The following is a 16,720-nucleotide window of genomic DNA, read 5'->3' on the forward strand; positions in this document are numbered from 1 at the left end:
CCAAAATCTTCTTTTGTAATAATATATTGATAATTAATCAAAGTATAATTTTTTGGAGTAATTTAATTTCTTTACATATTTTCATTTAAAGAATGTCAATGTTTTTTTTCTTCAAAATTAATTTTTGAGTTAATTATGTAAAAAGTTTAATAATCTTTTTTCCCTTTTAATAAACATTTTAAAATGTTATATATAAATTAATTATGCATATTTTCCATAATTCTAAACATTTTTGTTTTTGTTAATACTCTTTAAATTTGATATAAATTAATAAAATGTGTGCATGTTAATTTTAAAATTTTAAATTATTGCAAAGATGTACTTTACAAAAAATAACATAGATAGATGGATAGAAATGATTACAGAAAAGAGTTGTATGAAAATTCTTTATTTAAAATTTAACATGTTTATTTCATGGAATCTTATTAAATTTCTAGGAATATTATTCATGGGAATTGTTAGATGGAAATGACATTTTTCGGGTATTTCAAGAAAAATGTGTTTAGTTAACTACTATAATTGGGTGAGAATCTTTTTAATATTCCTAGAAATATTTAAAATATGTGATTGGTACATATTATGTTTGCCTAAGATTACATATCTATCTATTTATACAAACAAGGCCCTGACTACCTTTTTCTCTGTCCTGTTGACACTTGTCCACTGTCGGAGCTCTGTCATGTTGACACCTGTCCAATTATAAACCTTCTTTTATGATTCTTTGCTCATTGCTGTGTGTTGCCACCTGTCCAATAATAAACCCTCTTTTATGCTTCTTTGCTCTTCAGTTCGTGTGTTGCCACCTGTCCAATAAAAAACCCTTCTTTTATACTTCTTTGTTCATTGCCGCGTGAAGGCTTCATCCTTTTCTGAAGGTTTGTGTTTTACAAGGCCCCTCCTCTCTTCTTTGTGTCAGCTGTTGCAATTCCTTATTTCCACAACCACCCACATGTCACTTTCTAATTGCCGGATTTCACCTCACCATTTAATTCTCTTTAATTCCAGAACTTTCTTCTCTCTCTTCCATTTTTGTTGCGTCCATCCAGATTCTCTTCCTCAACTTCTTCTCTTTTCTTCTCTATCAATATTCAGTTTCCCCTTTTTTCTCTTCCTCAACTTCTCCTTTTTTTCTTCTCCGCTTTTGTTTCTCCTCCTTTATTCTTTTGCATCCATCCCGTTTTTGTTTCTTCTCCTTTATTCTTTTGCGTCCGTCCATATTTTGTTTCACGTCAATATTCTATTTTTTTCCCTTTTTTGTCTAATTTTTTGTGCTTTGATTTTTAGGACAATCTAACGACGGTGCTGAAGGTTACGAGACTTTGCCCATGGAAGAGTAGGGATATGCTACTAAAGAATAAAGGTATTGAAGAATAAAAGTTCCATTTTTATCTATTTTTTCTCCTTTTTTTACCTAATTTTTTGTGGTTTGATTTTTTGGACAGGCTAACGGTGGTGTTGAAGGTTACGGCGCTTTGCCCATGCAAGGGTTGCAACAATAGGACTTGAGATTACTGTTCTTTTTCGTTTTTTTAAAAGAAAATTATTTCCTGTCATTTTTGTTACAAGAGTTGTTGCTGATTTCTTTTTGTTTCTCTTCTAATTCTTTTTCATTTTTTAAAATGTAGGTTGATAGACACAAAAACTTAAATTTTTTGTAGTGTTCTGCCTTTATTTTATTTTTCTAACTTCTCCCAATACAAAAGTTTAAATTTTTTTGTGTTCTTTTGGCATGTTGTATGCAGAGAAGGTAGAAAAACACATTAAAGTTGCAATTTTTATCTCAAAAACTTCATGGGTTCAGGTTCGTAAACCCAAAGGCTTTAATTTTTGGGGGTGTTCTGCCTTTATTTTGTTTTCTATATGAGTACAGGTTCTGTGTTGAACAAAAAATGTGTCATCTTTTTCGTAATTTCCTTTTTTTAAAAATTTATCTTCTCCCATTTTTGTAACAAGAGTTGTTGTTGATTTTTTTTTGCTTCCCTTCTAATTCTTTTTTGTTTTTTTAAAATGCAGGTTCGTAGGCACAAAAGCTTAAATTTTTTGTGGTGTTCTGCCTTTATTTTGTTTTCTGACTTCTCCCAATACAAAAGTTTAAATTTTTTTGTGTTCTTTTGGCATGTTGTATGTAGAGAAGGTGGAAAAACACATTAAAGTTGCGATTTTTATCTCAAAAACTTCATGGGTTCAGGTTCGTAAACACAAAGGCTTTAATTGTTGGGGGTGTTTTGCCTTTATTTTGTTTTCTACATGAGTACAGGTTCTGTGTTGAAGAACAAATGTGTCATTTTTTTCGTAATTTCTTTTATTCAAAAAATTATCTTCTCCCATTTTTGCTACAAGAGTTGTTGTTGATTTCTTTTTGTTTCTCTTCTAATTCTTTTTCGGTTTTTTAAAATGTAGGTTTGAAGGCACAAAAGCTTAAATTTTTTGTGGTCTTCTGCCTTTATTTTGTTTTCTGACTACTCCCAATACAAAAGTTTAAATTTTTTTGTGTTCTTTTGGCATGTTGTATGCAGAGAAGGTGGGAAAACACATTAAAGTTGCGATTTTTATCTAAAAAGCTTCATGGGTTCAAGTTTGTAAACACAAAGGATTTAATTTTTGGGGGTGTTCTACCTTTATTTTGTTTTCTACATGAGTAGAGGTTCTATGTTGAAGAACAAATGTGTCATTTTGTTCGTAATTTCCTTTTTTCAAAAAATTATCTTCTCCCATTTTTGCTACAAGAATTGTTGCTGATTTCTTTTTGTTTCTCTTCTAATTCTTTTTTGTTTTTTTTTTAAAAAAAATTATCTTCTATCATTTTTGTTACAAAGAGTTGTTGCTGATTTTTTACATCCTCTCCATCTTCCATTTTCGTTCCTCTCCATTCCTCTTCATATTCATATTCTGTTTTATTTCTATTTTTGTTTTGGTTCCATTTTCGTCTATCTCACTGCCTGTTCATTGTTTTTAATGAATTGCTATTGTATGCAGAGAAGGTGGAAGAAGACACTGAAGCTGCCATTTTTTACTCCAAAAAGCTTCCATTTTTATCTCATTTTTATGTCAAAAGGTTTGTCTCCTCCTTTGTTTCTCTGTCTACATGTTCGTTTTCTTTGTTTCTTTGTTTCTCCATCTTCCTTTTTCGTTCCTCTCCATTCATCTTCCTTCATATTTTGTTTTCTTTGTTTCTTTGTTTCTCCAACTTCCATTTTCGTTAGTCTTCATTCCTCTTCATATTCCGTTTTACTACTATTTTTGTTTTAGTTCCATTTTTGTTTATGTCGCTGCATGTTAATTATTTTTTATGAATCGTTATTGTATGTAGAGAAGGTGGAAGGAGACACTAAAGGTGCCATTTTTAACTCCAAAAACCTTCGATTTTTATCTGATTTTTATCTCAAACAAGATTCTTTTCTTTGTTTCTCTATCTACAAGTTCGTTTTCTTTATTTGTTTTCTTTATATTCCGTTTGACTTTTGTTTTCGTTTTGGTTCCATTTTTGTTTTGGTTTCATTTTTGTTTATGTCATTGCATGTTGATTGTTTTTCATGAATCAGTATTGTATGCAGACAAGGTTGAAGAAGACACTATACCTATCATTTTTACTCCAAATATTACACTAAGCAACATAATATTATCATTATCTTCATATCCTAACAGAATAGTCTCATTAATTTGAAGATCATGACCATTTTCATACTCCAACAAAATATTTAAAATTGATTGGCAAAAATTAATTGACAAGTACCTATTAATGGAAAGGTTTTTTTCAATTTTCCTAACATTTTTGTTTCATTTTTAAATTGGCAGTATAATATTTAAAGTTGATTGTTAAGTAACATAATATTATGATTATCTTCATATCTTAACGGAATAGTCTCATTAATTTGAAAATCATGACCATTTTCATACTTCAACGGAATATTTAAAATTATTTTCCAAAAATTAATTGGCGAGTTCCTATTAATGGAAAGGGTTTTTCAATATACACTATCAATTTTCCAAATTGACAGCATAATATTTAAAACTGATTGTTAAGTAACATAATATTAGAATTATCTTCATATCCTAACGGAATAGTCTCATTAATTTGAAGATCATGACCATTTTCATACTCCAAAAGAATGTTTAAAATTAATTGACAAACATTAATTGGCAAGTACCAATAAATGGAAAGGATTTTTTCAGATATTACACTATCAATTTTACCAAATGGACAGTATAATATTTAAAGCTGATTGATAAGAGAATCTTGACGGAGGCAAAAGACATGAAGGAGAGAGGAGAAAGTTCTCGAATTAAGGGGAATTAAATGGTGCAGTGAAATCCGACAATTAGAAAGCGACACGTATGATTTGGTGGTATTGGAAAAAAACTTCAGCATGTGAGGAAGGTGTGAGCACTGAGCAAAAAAAAATTAATAAATAAATAGAATTAAAAAATGACATTGTAGGACACGTGGGTTGAAGTGAGAAAAGAAGGATTGGAGAATTTATTATTTTTTATTGGACAAAATTAATTGGCAAAAATTAATTGGCAAGTACCTATCAATGGAAAGGTTTTTTTTTTCCAAATATTACACTAAGTAACATAATATTATCATCATCTTCCTATCCTAACGGAATAGTCTCATTAATTTGAAGATCATGACCATTTTCATACTCCAACAAAATATTTAAAATTGATTGGAAAAAATTAATTGGCAAATACCTATTAATGGAAAGGGTTTTTTCAATTTTCTTAACGTTTTTGTTTCATTTTTAAATTGGCTGTATAATATTTAAAGCTCATTACAAGCTCCTTTTACTTCCAAAATCACGAATTTGCTATAAATTAAAATAGAGAAAGAACAAAATGTGATAAACAAAATACTCTTCACTATATGTGTCTTTTCTTCACAAATCAGGTTTATAATAGTGGAATCAATTTTCGTAACTTCGTTATTATCAAAACAAAAAGATCATATCATACTTTTAATGAAAAAAAAATTCATACGAAAGTGAAATGAATAAAATTACTAATATTAAATAACTCAGTGTAACTAATATAAAAAATGTGTTTTCAATTTACGTTTTTCAGCAAATTGTAAACAATAAAATGCATTACCTGAAAATCATAATGATTAAATTACAACTTTAAACTGTCAAAACTAAGTAACATAAAAATTTCTCCATCAATCAAAATGGGGTCATCTATCAATTTTACCAAATGGACAATATAATATTTAAAACTGATTGATAAGAAAATCTTGACGGAGGCAAAAGAGATGGAGGAGAGAGAATTCGTTATTATCAAAACAAAAAGATCATATCATACTTTTAATGGAAAACAAATTTTCATACGAAAGTGAAATTAATAAAATTACTAATATTAAATAACTCAGTGTAACTAATATAAAAAATATGTTTTTAATTTACATTTTTTAGCAAATTGTAAACAATAAAATGCATTATCAGGAAATCATAATGATTAAATTACAACTTTAAACTGTCAAAACAAAGTAACATAAAAATTCCTCCATCAATCAAAATGGGGCCATCATCACTCTATTTTTATATCCGACAATTAGACAACGATACGTGTGGCTTGGTGGTACTGGAAAAAAACATCAACATGTGAGGAAGGAGTAAGCACTGAGCAAAATAAAAAAATAATAAATAAAATTACACGTGGATTGAAGTGAGAAAAGAAATATTGGAGAGTTTATTATTTTTTATTGGACAAAATTAATTGGCAAAAATTTATTGCCGAGTACCTATTAATGGAAATGTTTTTTTCAAATATTACACTATCAATTTTACCATATTATTCAAATCAGTTTTAATTTTCTATTTATTTTTAAATTGGCAGTATAATATTTAAAGCTGATTGCAAGCTCCTTTTACTTTCAAAATCACGAATTTGCTATAAATTAAAATAGAAAAAGAATAAAATGTGATAAACAAAATACTCTTCACTATATGTGCCTTTCCTTCATAAATCAGGTTTATAATAGTGGAATCAATTTTCGTAACTTCGTTATTATCAAAACAAAAAGATCATATCATACTTTTAATGAAAAAAAAATTGAAACGAAAGTGAAATGAATAAAATTACTAATATTAAATAACTCAGTGTAACTAATATAAAAAATGTGTTTTCAATTTACGTTTTTCAGAAAATTGTAAACAATAAAATGTATTACCTGGAAATCATAATGATTAAATTACAACTTTAAATTGTCAAAACTAAGTAACATAAAAATTTCTCCATCAATCAAAATGGGGTCATCTATCAATTTTACCAAATGGACAATATAATATTTAAAGCTGATTGATAAGAAAATCTTGAGGGAGGCAAAAGAGATGAAGGAGATAGAATTCGTTATTATCAAAACAAAAAGATCATATCATACTTTTAATGGAAAAAAAATTTTCATACAAAAGTGAAATTAATAAAATTACTAATATTAAATAACTCAGTGTAACTAATATAAAAAATATGGTTTCAATTTACGTTTTTTAGCAAATTCTAAACAATAAAATGCATTATCAGGAAATCATAATGATTAAATTACAACTTTAAACTGTCAAAACTAAGTAACATAAAAATTTCTCCATCAATCAAAATGGGGTCATCATCACTCTATTTTTATATCCGACAATTAGAAAGCGATACGTGTGGATTAGTGGTACTGGAAAAAAACATCAGCATGTGAGGAAGGAGTAAACACTGAGCAGAATAAAAAAATAATAAATAAAATTACACGTGGATTGAAGTGAGAAAATAAAGATTGGAGAGTTTATTATTTTTTATTGGATAAAATTAATTGGCAAGTACCTATTAATGGAAAGGTTTTTTCCAAATATTACACTATCAATTTTACCATATTATTTAAATCAGCTTTAATTTTCTATTTATTTTTGTCGTAATCATTGTCAATTTATTAACATTAACATTTAATTATTAAAGGTTCCATTTTTATCTATTTTTTCCCATTTCTTTTTTTCTAATTTTGATTTGTTTTTGTTGTCTATGTTTTCTTTGTTTCTTTATTTTTTACAGTGCAAAAACTTAAATGTTTTTAGTTTGCCTCTATTGCATGCACATCTGGTAGAATAACACACTACAGGTGCAATTTTTATCTGGAAACTCCACGAGTCCAGGTTTGATTTTTTGGTTCATGATTAAAATTTTTCATATTCATCAAAAAGTTTTGACTTTTGTCTTTTTTTGGGTTTTATGATTTTTCCCGCTTCAATCCAAGTGTTATGCTCGTGCTTGCTTTTATTTCTTTTCCTCTTCCCATTATTTTGCCCCTCCCTCCACGTGTCCTCCCGGGTTTTCCCATCTCTTCTTTTCCCATTGTCATTCCATCCTCATTCTCACTCCGTTCACCATTTCCCATTCCCATTCTCTTCTGATCCCTTTCTCTCACTCCTCATTTTTTCCAAAGAGAGAAAAGGTTGTGACAGACACAAAGAAAGAAGAGAAAGATCAGGAAAAAAAAAGTGGTAACGTAATTTCATGAGAGAGAGATAAAGAGGAGACAAGGGAAAACGTAGTTGCAACACCTGGCACTGAGGAGGGATTTTTTTGGGAAATAAATGAATTATTAATTAATTACAAAAAGGAAATGCTGCTGGAGCTTCTACACCTTGCCTTGCATTTTCGGTTTATATCTGTATCATTGGTTAATTTTTAAAAAATGGTTTTTTACAGCCCAGAATCTTGGGTCTATCTTCTACGCTTTTTAAACATCTAAGGTTGCGATTTTTAAAACCAAATCTATGATTTTTATGTCTGCTTCCACCATTACATTACATTATTATTTATTTGAATTCGTTATTAAAAACCATCTAATTTGGTAAAAAATCTTTGCTTCATACCAAAAAATTAGTCTTCTCATATTATTTATTTATTTTATTATATATAATATATAATATATAACATAATTACTTTGTTAACACCTATCATATTAAATACATGCTGATTATTTTTTGCTCATATATTTGTTTCACTGCATTTTTAGAAATATCAATATTGGTTGTGGACATTCAGTAAACAAAAAAAAAAAATAGTCAATGATTCATATGACTCTCCACCTCCAATCTTGCCATACTCCATTGAATGCTCCACAATTCTCAAACCTCTCCGTATTCTGCCCCTTACACATTTTCACCAACCATTGTGTCACTTCAACATTTATTCTTCACAGGCCACTTCTTCAACAGATATTCAATGTTCATTCCTTGAACAAAAAATACTAAAACAGCTTAGAGAATGTCTTCAGAGTTATCGACTGACTCAACCAAGACAAACATCACTTCTGATTCATCAACAACTACAAGCAAGGTGCATGTGAAACCAATTACTCGCTTACTCTCTCAAAATATTTTGAACATTGTTCATTCTCTGTTTTCCTGGATTTTTTCTGTAACATCCCAATTTTTCGTAAATAAATTTAAAAATCTTTTTAGTAAAAAATAAATAAATAAATAAATATAGAGTAAATAATAGGCTGAGTACCGTAGGTATAAATAGTTATGTTAAGTCAGCTGCCTCCTTTTGGCCTCATTTTCGTTTTTCCCCTTCTCCTCTCAAAACCCTTTCTTTTTCCCGCAGCCCACCAAACCAGTCTCAGAAAAACGACGATCTCGAACCCGTTCACCGTTGGATCGTCGTGAAATTTGATATCATGTCTGAACTGAGAGAAACACCCTTCGCATTGTAGCCTTTTTCTTTCCCGCAGAAACCCAGAGCTGTCTTGGTAAAACTATGATCCCGGTTTCGTTAACCGTTGGATTATTGTGAAATTTGGATATGTTGTTCGAAATTCAATTCCGCACGCTTCCACCGTTGGGATTTGAGAGATAATATTTGTGGAGGGAGAAAAAGGAATCGTATGAAGACAGTACAAGTGGAGGTTTCAATCTTTTCTCCGTCTCTTTGACGTTTGAGAATTCTATCAGAGCAGTCGGATGAATAATTGAAAGAATTTCCGGGAACCGCTAGAGATGTTGCTATCGCTGGCTGAAGACACGTGAGCCCGCTTAGAGGTAAGGGATGAGTTATTCACAATTGGGAATTAGTGAGAACATGTGTAGGGATCCTTAGAGATATCAATTGGAATGAGTTTTGGGGTGTTTTTTTGCAATTTTCATTTTATCCTTATAATTATTACAGTGAATTATATATGTTTGACAGACCAATTGTTGTGAAATTGATATGCTATTGTGTTGAGCGTGAACCCTATAAATCGAGTACTTTTTCTAATTAATATGAATTGATGAAATAAAGTAAGGAGAAATTTAGAGAGATATTGATTTTGTATTTTCTCTTTTTCTTGCTGTTTAGGTTTTTATATATAATTTAAAAAGTTAATATCATAATTGAAATTGACCAAAGTGTTCATATAATTATTTAGAATTTGTGCATTGAAAGCTTACTTTGTAATTTGTGATTCAATATGATGTATGCTAGCTTATATATATATAGAGGTTGTTATTTATATTAATAATTTATGTAAATAATATTGTAGAGTGTTATAGTATGATTCCAAAAATTATTAAGTGTTGGAGTTTGAGAATATTATGGTTAAATTTGATGAACATGTGTATGTTGTACCTTATGAATATCATTAGGAATGTTATGAGATGGTTGATGTGATGTTATGAGATGTTAAAGTGTGGACATGATATTCGATTGTAAATAAGTGAATGTGTTTAACACTTGATGTTACATTAATTATATCGTGAGCTATGAATTATACAATAACCCGACCAGTGTTTATGCGCAGTGTTAAAGAGAAAGTGTAGGTTCCTAGTTAGGAACCAGTGTTAAATTGTAGCGCAATTGTGTTAAACATGTTTGAAACATGAGTGTGAGGTCATGGTATTGTATAATTCATGAGCATTGCTTATAAATGAAATATGTGATGAATTGTGGAATAATATGTTGCCTTGAGATTATAATATTGTTATTGAGATTGAGTAAAAGTGTAAAGTAGAACAGGTGTTGAATTGTGAGATACGTGAAAACATGTGATGGTGGATTGTGACATTATGAGATGTGAAATTGTGAATGAGTTTTGGTTGTGAATAAATGTGTGATTAATTCTTGATGTGACATTATTTGTGTTGTAAGCTGTGAATTGTACAATAACCCGACCAGTGTTATCTTGAGAAAAGTGTAAATGCGCAGTGTTAAAGAGAAAGTGTAGGTTTCCTATTTAGGAACCAGTGTTAAAGAGAAAGTGTATGTTCCTATATAGGAACCAGTGTTAAATTGTAGTGCAATATGTTGTACGTGTTTAAGACACGAGTGTGAGGTCGTGGGTATTGTATAATTCACTAGCAGTGTCTGTGTGCTAAAATGATTTTAGGGGTTGGACCTGAATCAGGAGGGAGAGGCCCTGACGGACTCTTCAGAGTGTAGGCCATGGGGGTCATCGGGTTTGAGTGCTCCTTTAAGCCTATGTTGATCCCATATGGTTGGAGCATTCTCGCAAAACATCGTGACCCTGACTGGTCTCCCTATGATCTTACTTAGTGAGAGTGACCTGACAAACCCATTGTGTGGTGTGTCTTGTTATGTACTCCTAAGCGCCCCAGGGTGGTTTTTCACTGACATGGTACCACATTGCATATAGGCTTGAGTCTTAGCCTAACTGTCGCATACGCTTGCTAATTGTTTATTATGAAATTAATGTGTTATTATGTCTTGATCGGAGTGTGTGATTCCTGTGTATAATGATTGATGATTGAAAGGTGTGATTGATGAATGACAAAGTGATGAAATAATGTGAGATATGCTAAGTAAATTGTATTTGGCTACTATATGTTGTGTTGTTTCTCTCTAGTAGTTAGCAATGTGATAACTCACTCCCGGTTTGCTGTTTGTGTTTGGATCCTGTGATGATCTTGAACTTTGTGTTCGGGGGAGCAGATGAATAGGTGGATGACTATGAAGAACCTCATGCTAGAGGACACGGGAATACCACGCTCTGATAGGATGTGACATTAGGATATAGGTTCTATATTAATTGTATGAGACTTATATGATTTTCTTTGAGTCGAGATGACTTTTTATTTATTTGGACAAGTTTGAATATGATGTAGAAGAAAGTGAATGCGAGCCTTTTACCCATTTGAAAAGCTTGTATTTAAAAATGTTTTAAAAATACTTTTAATTAATATTTGAATTTTTATTCCTTTATTAATATATATGTGAGGGGTAGAGGGTGTCACATTTTCCATTTTTGCTTCGTCCACTCTTTCTCTCTTGCATTTTTTCCATTTCTTATTCTCTTCTATTCCCGTTCTCACTCTATTCACTCTTTCACTCCATTCACATGGGTTTTTGTTTTGCTTCCTGCTGGCTTAGCTTTTTGTTTTGTATTTTACTTCCTTTTCATTCTCGGCCCCTTGCATGTAATTGTTTTTTTTTGTTATTTAAATTTTTTATTTGGTTTTTATGTATATTGCTTTCGACTATTCAACCTGAAAAAATGCGTGACCTATGTCATACCTACCTTTTCTTTGTCTCCTGCTATTCTGATCTAGCTATGGAACCAAGCCTTCTTTCTTCCTTTATGTTTTGAATGCATGCACGAATATATTTTGACTCATTACTATTGTCAACTGTTATAAATATTGTTTTGTTATTTTTTTACCAGCAGACAACGAATACACAATTTCCTTTGTTATTTGATTGTTAATCTACATTCCAGTCGAAAGATACTTTATGTCAGCATCCTGTTAAGTTTGGCATGAGTATCACCCTAAAAGTTTGATCCAAAAGATTAAAGGCACATTTACAGCAGTAAGAATGCTGCAAAATGAAACCTTTATGTCACAAACAATGTACATACAACTTTTTTTTTTCATTTTAATATGTTGTTGTCATTCTCCACATATTTTAGACGTTCCTATTTCACTGCCATACTTGATTTTCATTTTTGCATTTCCTCTCACTGCAGATTGAATATCCAACTCACACTAATTCATTAATCCTACAGTTCACTGCAGTATTCCACAATGATATGGTAATGTTACATACTAATTGTTTTTATTCTTCATGCTGTTTTATATTTGCTTTCTTGCTATAATTATTTGCAGGACATTATAGAAGTGCCCACTTTTTACCACCAACAATGGGCACTAGAATACCCTGAGTTTGTCAACTTTAGATATGATGGAACAATATACCAAATCAGGCTAAGGCAGCATCGGGCAAAAGTCTACTTTGCGGAAGGGCTGAAAGAATTCAGAAAAGATTTATCAATTTACGAATTTGTGATCAGTAAATTCTTGGCATGCAATAGCAAATCCATGTTTGATCTTTATTTCGTTTCCTCACTGGAATGCTAGACTTGCAGAAGGCCAGAAGTTATGTCATGACAACATATTTGGACACTTGAAATCACACAATCAATTCTTGGTGCACCAGGACCACTGGTAACAATGAAAACCTCTTCAATGTTGCTTATTAATTCATGCTTATATATCATGCTATTTTTTTCCCATGCAGAGACTCCCCAATTGTGTCATGACACATGTAAATGCCTGCGGTCAACACATGACCATTCTCAGGAGATTTGGACCTCCATTATAGTGGAATGTTGTGGTGGTTGATGGTGGAGTTAGGCGCAGATATGTTGTCCAATCATGGTATCAATTCCTTGCAGATAATGATTTCTCCCACGGTGATGAAGTCTCCTTCTATTACAGGACCATTGATAAAATATGGGAAATTGTCATCTGCCGAAGAAAGAATTAGGAGTATTAGAGTTAGCTTATGTACTTTGATTTTTCTATCTTTTTGTCTTTTATGAACATTTTGTCAATTACATGGTCTCTTTCTTATTTACTTATTTGACTTTGAACATCAGATATATTATAAATGTTTAATCTTTTTTATTTTTCACATTAGCATAAATTTTATTTCTCTTTTACACATCATTATTGGTTCATAAAAACATTTTTATTTTGTTTTCTGCCAGAGTTAAACATCCTACGCATGGAGTATATTTCTTATGCAGTTGAGATGTATTCCACATAAATTTTGGCTTTCAAATTTTGTTTTGTCATATGACATTGTTAAGGAATGTATCAGTGAGTTTTGAGTTTTCATGGTTTGAATTTGAATGAAATGAGTCTGTTTTATTTAATCTGATGTATTAGTAATTTATAACTGTTGTACTACGAATTTATTGTTTAGTTAACTGAACATTGTTGATGGAGGGATATTGTTGTCTACTCTGCTCATCTTACACATTCCCTGCTATGCTCATCTCATATTTATTTGCTGCTTATTCTAGTGCTTATGTTTTACAGACCATGTAATATCCATGTTCTGTTTTCAGATTTACTTGATCAGAAAAAAAAACTTATCCCACCATGCTGTGACCTTTCAATATTTTTGCTTCTAATTATTGAACATTTAAGTTTTTTAAAGTTACGGGGAAAAGTTTTTTGTTTTTTCCTAACCTTTGTGTTTTGCATTTTCGTTTCCCACAAAATTACCCTTCTTCACTAAATAAGAAAGCCAATAGTAACATAAGCAATGGATTCTCTCATTCCCATTCTGCATTTGGAAAACAACAGCACAGAGTAAAAAAAAGAAATAAAATATACAAAAAATTAAAGATTTAACAAAAATTGTGGATTTTTTAAGATATAAAAACCAAATATTTATATTTTGCAATAAAGAGATCATATTTGTGAATTTTTAAAAATAGAATAATCAAATGTTTTAATTATAAAATAAAGAGATCAAATTGTAGATTAAATAAAATTAAAAAAATAAAATTGCATTTAAGTTTAGCAATTTTTAACTATTAAAATCCTATATGTTTAAATTAATTTAAGCTGCATATTTTTTTACATTCAAATTGCTAGAATAGTTTTTTAACTTTAAATTACAAAGAGCATTAACTTTGTGTCCTGTAATCATATAGTAACTAAAATTGTTCTAAAACATTATTTTTTATACATGATTATAATTGTTTTTTTGCTGAATTAGATTAAAATTTATTTAGGATAAGAAAAGGTTATTTTTAAATAATATTATCTATAGAGATTACAAAATTATTTAATATAATAACAAATTATTTTTATAGACTGAAACATTTTTTAAAACAAAGACTAAAACATTATTTTTTTTATAAGTGTAAATTATCTTTTATAATGAAAATATTACTTTCATATGCCCACTAATTTTTTTTAAAACAAACACTACAAAATTATTTTACAAAAAAACTTATTTTTTTTAAGTGTCAATTATCTTTTACAATGAAAATATTACTTTCATATGTCTATTAATTATGAAAATTTAGTCCCTCTTCACAATAAAATACATGTAAAATAAAAATTTTCCTGCAAAACCACAATATTTTTTAATTTATTTCCTATGTTTCTTTTACATAATTTAAATTAATTTTAAAATGTTTTCAACACAATCAACTCTTGATACAAATTATCTTTATGTTATATACAAACAGTACCCTGACAAATGTCACTTACAGTAAAATTATACAAATAGCACCCTGACAAATATTATTTATGTCACTTACACTCTAATGATACAAACAGCACCCTGACAAATAGTATTTATTTCGCTTACAGTAAAATACCGACCCGTGCATCGCACAGGGCACTCCGCTAGTTATATTACTAAAGTATTCTTTTTATTATTAAAAAATTATTATATTTTACGTCAACAATCAAATTTTTCATGCTTCCACTAAATCCATGTATTACAATTATCAAATTTTAATATATAACAAATTGATATGTCATTATTTTCTCCTATTTCTTAACCCTTTTTGTCACCAATTTAATTACTGATTTACTCTAATTGTTAAATTTATTATTCAGTTTTATCAATTGGGCCCACTTGAATAATTTGATGTTTTTAATGCAATTTCAAGATAATTATAAGCAATTGGGCCGAGTCAGATTGGATTTGAAGAGAGAAGACAATTTTATTAAATTTCGTCTAATTTCATTTTATGGCGTTCAATTATTTTTATTTCGTTTTAGGCCAAAATAATGTAATAGGGCCCAGTGACTTTGAGTGACTCTTATAAATAACAGTCTTGGGATTTGTGTAAAGGCTATTCTATTATTCAGGAGTTTTAGGGTTTTACGTTTTGAGCTTGATATTACTGTTCACGTGAATGCAATTTTCCATTCTCTGCTTCTAATTTCAATTTCGTTTTTATTCCTTCTTTCGCCTTTAGCTTCATTTACGTTTTCTGTCTTTAGCTTCATTTACGTGTTCTGTCTTTAGCTTCATTTACGTTTTTGCTTCTAGTTTCATTTATGTTTGCTGCTTTTGTTGAACTTATGGAAGGCTAAAATTCTAGTGTTGTTTCCCTCTGAGGATGAAGCGTAATTCTCTTTGAGGTTCTGTTTTTGATGTTGCTCTCTTATCGGTTTTCCCTTCACCAATTAACCCACATGCGTTTTGTTAATTTGTGCACGCTTCGTGTTCGATTAATTACCTCTATGCTTAAATTACGTTCGTGCTTAATGAACAAGGGGTTAATTGGTGTATGTGTGCTTAATCACATATTGATAATCCTAAATTGATTTTCGCTTAGTAAATTAAATTAGGGTTGGATTAAGTGGTTAACTGCTAGGGGTGAAATCCTCACAACCTAGGATAAGAGAATAGCTTCTGAATCAGAGGAAACAACACGTTTTTAATACTATTAATTTCGTATTCCAATCTACTTGTTCTTAAATTCACAAAACAAACCCCCCCAATCGCTACTGTTACTGTTATAACGAAGCATATTATGAACATTTGGTTAGTCATTGCTCGTTGGGAAACGACCTAGGATCACTTCCTAGTTACTGCATTTTAATGTTTATTTGATTCGGGTACGGCCTCGATCATAAACTCATTACAACACAAAATAGAAAGGATATTTCAATCAAAACTCACGACACCAACTACTTGCAACTTTTTAAAATATCCTCCTAACTCAAGATACGCGAGAATCTTGTTTAATTACCTCTTAAAAAATATGAGAATATATATTCTCATTTCTACATTCTCAAAATTCAATAAGATTTTGTGAAACAAACACTCCCATGGTAAATGATTTTGCCCTGCATGTATTCTCTGCTTCTTTGGAGATAATTTTATACAAGGCACTATCAATCCTTATATGTAAGCACATCTTCAATAAGAATTTGAACCATGGTTTATTACATGGTGAGATACTTGCTTGTACTTTTCACTAAACCCAACTCAAATATGTATATCCTAATAAATTATTGTAACTCATTTTAACTTTAATGAATGAATCATTTGTATATAACTTTCATATTTTGAGAAAATTTTAAAAATAAAGTATCAAAGATGATATACTTCAAAATTAAATAAAACCATTGAAAAGATAAGGGAAATTTTCAATTTATTAAGTTTTTACTTCTCTTATAATTTAAAATAAAATAATAAAGTTATATATGTCAATAGTATTCAATAAGAATATATTTAAACTTTTATAATGTTAATTTTTTTTAAGGGATAAATATGCTTTTAGTTCTCCATCTTTTTGACATTTCTGATTTCAGTCCTTACACTTTGTGGAGGCTAGTCAAAGTCCACAAACTTTTATTCCGTCCTTTGTTTTCGTCCTCGCCGTCACTTTTACCGTTAAGTGTCTACATGTGTGTACACATGGCTTGTACCTAAATGCCATGGTGTAACAACGCCAATGTGGGTTTAACATCTCCCTATG

Source organism: Glycine max, chromosome 14 (assembly GCF_000004515.6).
Source record: "Glycine max cultivar Williams 82 chromosome 14, Glycine_max_v4.0, whole genome shotgun sequence".
Lineage (NCBI taxonomy): Eukaryota > Viridiplantae > Streptophyta > Magnoliopsida > Fabales > Fabaceae > Glycine > Glycine max.